A 4935-nucleotide genomic window follows, 5' to 3' on the forward strand; every position below is an offset into this window, starting at 1 on the left:
AGGACTTGAGACTTGCCCACCAGCCCTCCCCCTGCACCGGGCACGCACCTACTGAAGGCCCGGAAGCCAGGCTCTGGGTCCCTGGCAGGCTGCCCACCCTGGTCTTTCCCTTTTGTTGTCCTAAGGGCTGTGTGTTGGGAGTCAAGTCACTTGGCAACCAGGTGCCTTCAGAAAAGCCCCATGCTCTCTGGTCGCTACTGTTCACTCCAGCCAAAGCGGCAGAGAAAGGAGGTCATCGGGCTCAGGGGGGACCATCCCAACCTTCCTACTAGCCCCTGAGAACTAGTCAAGCTCCCTCCATAGAGACTCATGGAATATTCTATGGGCACGGAGATACCACCTCATCTCTGCTCAGGTGGGAGCTAGTAGCTCCTCCCTGTTAAATGTGTATCTCAATGTCTTTTCTCCAAGTGCGTTTTTCAACAATAAAGCTGTTGCTGTGAACAGGTGGGACAGGAGTAAAGGAGCTCCTTCACTTGCTGCTGCTGGCTCAGGGGCAGGAGATAAGACAGGTGAGAACTGTTCTCCTTCTACCAGGAAAGCTTCTAACTATGGCAATGCATTGCTCTGAGTCCTGGGGTTTTGTGGTTTTAGGCACTAGTAGAAGTTAAAGTATTTTCTCTTTCTAACTCCTTCTCCTCTAGGCCAAAAAAGCTCTTCACTTTTTTTTTTTTTTTTTTTTTTTTTTAATCTCCAAGCTCCCGCCAGGAGTTGCTACACCTTCAGATTGGGACATCCTTCCTCATTTGCAAACCTCAGCTGTGTCTGGGGGCAGGGCAGCAGTGGAGCTGCCAGAAGCAGGAAGAAAGGCTTCCAAGTCAGAGCACTACATCAGACGTGGGGAAACTGGGGGCAGATACATCTGGAAGGTGACGAGCATCAGGAGGCTACCTGCCCAAAGGACATTGAAGATCAAAGCTGATGTTTTCTTTCCTTGGTAAATTTTGCATGACTTGGCACACAATGCACATCTGAGAACAGGTAAAATTGAGCTCAACTTTCCCTTATTTTGAAGGGCTTGTGGATTCGGGTCTACGGATTGGGGGCGGGGTGGGGGGGGGAGTATCCAATTGTAAATCCAGTCACATGCATCTCACAGCCATGTGGGCTGAGATGGGGATGGTCCATCAGGCATTAGGAATAGGCTTGATTTTGGAATGCAGTGGATCTGTTTGCTTCTTGGCAGCTTCCTTTTCCCAATTATGTTTGGCTTAGTCTAGTAGTCAAATTACTTTGCAGTCCCTAAGCTGATCCAGGAAGCATACAGAGGGCACAGAGAGGATACTGTCTAAAAAGTAGACTGGGTGAAGGGGGAGGGAGGGTTCTGGCTGGAAATTGGAAATGTTCACTAACTAATCCACACCCCAGCCCAAAGAAAGTGACTGTATATTATACCTTGGCCCTTTGTTAAGCCCCCAAACTGAATGTAACATGCTTTTTTAGACTATTGGTCAATTAAGGCTATTGTGCCCTCTTTCAATTATTTTGCTTCCTGAATATAGCTCAAGAAGACATATGACAGGTATTTTGAATTGATTTTATTTGAAAACATAGAATTTCTCAAAATGAATATATGTTCTGTTTCAAAGATTTAGAAACCTTCTTAAAATCTAGACCCAGTACTCTGCTTTACCTTAGTAAACAAATGAATTGATAATTTGAGTTTCAATCTGAATGTAGTAATGCCACCAGACTGAAGCTAAAATTTTCCTTTTTATAATTTAGGAAAGAAGTGTTTGCATAAAATGTGATACTTTAAAAAAAATGTGGTACTTTAAATAAAGGAGCAGTCAGAAGGGTAAACCTACTCAAGAGAATGGGCCAGTTTTACTAATGGCTTCATAGAATTCATTATTCCCATGAGAGTATATTCATGAATTATTAAGTAACTCAGCCACTTATTAAATCAAGTTAGAGGAAAAAAAAGCAATAACTTCTAAAAGTTGAAAGGACTTAGGTAGCAAATATAATGAGTAGAGTATGTATGTATTCAAACCATATTAAGGTTCACACACTACAAATGCAGTTTGGTCAATTTCTACCTTACCAAGTGGAAATTGAGTTTTATGATTTAAAGGTTGTATATAAAGGAATAATAATATTTTAAGCCTTTATGGTGTAATGTCTGAAAACTTCTTCCTGTCCTCTCCTTTCAATGATGAAATGTCAGGTGGTGAGGTCAACCAAAAACCAATAATCATGAGAGTTAGCTGCTATTTTAATAGTACCTTTTTAGTAAATTGAAGTTATTGCCTGGAAAATTATTCAGCCACAGATTCTCCATGAGGCAGTCCTGTGTAGTGGTCACAATTTCTATTTCCTCTGCCTTCAAATCAGTTTCTTTACCTCTTGAAGCTTAAGATCATCTGTAAAAGGGAAGTGATGGAACGGATCTCACAGTGTTTTCTGGAGGATTAAATAAGGTTTATGCAATCGAAAGCATCATTAGAGCAGCTAGAACATAAAAGTGCTAAATACATGGTTTTGTGATATACCTCACACACCTACCCATATGATTTGTATGTTTCTTGCATTTTGATCATTTTTTTTTGATCCTAATACCTAAAAGCAGGAGGTCAAACACAGAGAATCCTGTTCTAAGACAGCAAGTCTGATGACTTACCAGAGGAAGAGAAAATAGATATTAACAGATCCTGACATTTGATAACATGAGTCCACTCTATCTGGTCTTCCATTGTAAAAATCAGTCCAAAAATGACAGCCTTTTATTTTGGAGGGTGAGTAATCTAGCAGATGAATCAGCCTTCTCAGGTGCATATTATTAATCTCCAGCAATTTTAATTTTATATATAGTAACTATGCAGTTTCTACATCAACTTCCTGAGAATCCTAACTAAAACCTCTGATTCAAATTAGTTGTAATTCGCATTTGAGGAATGTTTGCACTCTCTTGTATAGAACCAGAAGTTGTTCACTTTCTATGTGTGTACTGGACTGGCAAATCCAGGTTTGGGGCAACCTCTCCCACTAGCCAGCAGTATGTGCTTGGACAAGTCATACCCAACATCTGTGAGCTTCCACTTTCCTTGCATAAAAAAAGAGGCCACTTAACCCAGTGATATTGAAGATTGTTTCTTTCCAGCTCTGAGAGTTCTAGTTCTAAGTTTCATTTATTTCCAAGATCAATACATAAAATAACTTTCAGAGCTACTTTCTTGATTTTCCAAACCAGCTGACAAAATTTGAGTTTATAAAATTTTAAAGATGACAAAAATCACACCCATGGCTTAAGTAAGATAATCTCTAAAACAATTTAGTTGTACAAAACAGGAGTGCCAAACACACTTCCATAACTCTGAAGGGGAAAAATATGGTAAGTGAGTTAGGAAGGAAAACAACAAAAACAACAATAACAACACATACACATCAAGTGATGGGATGAAATTAAAAGAAATCTGTCCCATCAGATAGTAATACCCCCTGACCCCAATCCAAGGTCTATTTTCCAGGACAGGTAAAACTACTTCCTCCTACAAAAGTCAAGCTGATATTTCACAAATTATAATTGTGAATAATAAGAAGCAGAACAGTTAAGTATAAAATAAATAAACAGTTTCATTTTATAAGACCCCTTTAATTCAGCAAAAAGGTCACACTGAGATAGATATAAAGATATATATATATATATATATATACATATCTAGGAGCATCAGACTTTTTCTTTTTTTTTTTTCTCTTTTCTTCAGAGAAACACAATAGTTTATCAAATAACTAAATGGTCATTATGCTTCAACAGGGCTCAATTTTTTTTTAACATCTTTATTGAAGTATAATTGCTTTACAATGTTGTGTTAGTTTCTCCTGTATAACAAAGTGAATCAGCTATATTTATACCTATATCCCCATATCTCCTCCCTCTTGCATCTCCCTCCCACCCTCCCTACCCCACCCCTCTAGGTGGTCACAAAGCTCTGAGCTGATCTCAATTTTAACAAGTCAAATTGAAAAACAGATTTCAACAAATCACACACACTACAAGCCTATTCATTTTCGTGAAGAATCTGCTTTCAAGTTCTGATGATCCTTGATGGTTTCTTCCTGTTTAAATTTTCAGCCCATTTCCCCCAATACAGCTTTAAATAAATCAAGAAAAGTTGAAGAGGGAAACTATTTTCCCATTGCTCCCTGATTTTGTTTGGATTACCATTCACATTTGTCATGAAGTTGAGAAAGGAATTGTGAAGTGTAGAAATAACCCACCGAGTTCCTTCATAGATATCCAAACAATTTAACTTCAGCAACACCCAGGTCTTTCCAGTTCTTCCACCCTCTCCCAGGTGCCTCAGGCATCCTCCATCAACCACCCTCCTGATGTGGCCACCACTCTCGAAATACCCTCCTGAGAACACCCATTTCAGGAGGGCTGGGGGGAAGAGTCTCAGGTTCCCCTAATACCTGGGAATGTACTTTCCCTCTCCAGTTCAAATTTGGTAGGCAGAAGAAGAAAAATAAAGGAAAAAGAGAGAGAAAGCCTAAAAAGGAAGGTTGGATTGTAATTAGTGTCTGTTAGTGCAGATACATCTATTGGTGTGATCACTTCAACAGTTAGTGTGAGTTGGCACGGTGCCAAGTTAAGTACAGAACAGTATTTATTGTGGAGATGCACCCTTCAAACAATGTATCCATTAAGAATTCAATGTGTTATGACTCAGCAATCCCACTACTGGGCATATACCCTGAGAAAACCATAATTCAAAAAGAGTCCTATACCACAATGTTCATTGCAGCACTATTTACAATGGCCAGGACATGGAAGCAACGTAAGTGTCCATCGACAGATGAATGGATAAAGAAAATGTGGCCCATATATACAATGGAATATTGCTCAGCCATAAAAAGAAATGAAATTGAGTTATTTGTAGTGAGGTGGATGGACCTAGAGTCTGTCATACAGAGTGAAGTAAGTCAGAAAGA

The 4935-nt window shown here is 39.5% G+C and overlaps 1 protein-coding gene across 1 annotated transcript in view; it reads left to right on the top strand.

Moving 5' to 3' along the window:
• Nucleotides 1-753: 753 nt before the first annotated feature.
• The window catches only part of BBOX1 (gamma-butyrobetaine hydroxylase 1), a 77382-nt gene continuing 73200 nt past the window's right edge, over nt 754-4935 (top strand). Inside the window, exon 1 of the mRNA XM_024118888.1 lies at nt 754-937. The gene's annotated coding sequence lies outside the window, so the exon portion shown is untranslated. The remainder of the gene's footprint in view (nt 938-4935) is intronic.

The sequence above is a fragment of the Physeter macrocephalus genome, chromosome 16 (assembly GCF_002837175.3).
Source record: "Physeter macrocephalus isolate SW-GA chromosome 16, ASM283717v5, whole genome shotgun sequence".
NCBI lineage: Eukaryota > Metazoa > Chordata > Mammalia > Artiodactyla > Physeteridae > Physeter > Physeter macrocephalus.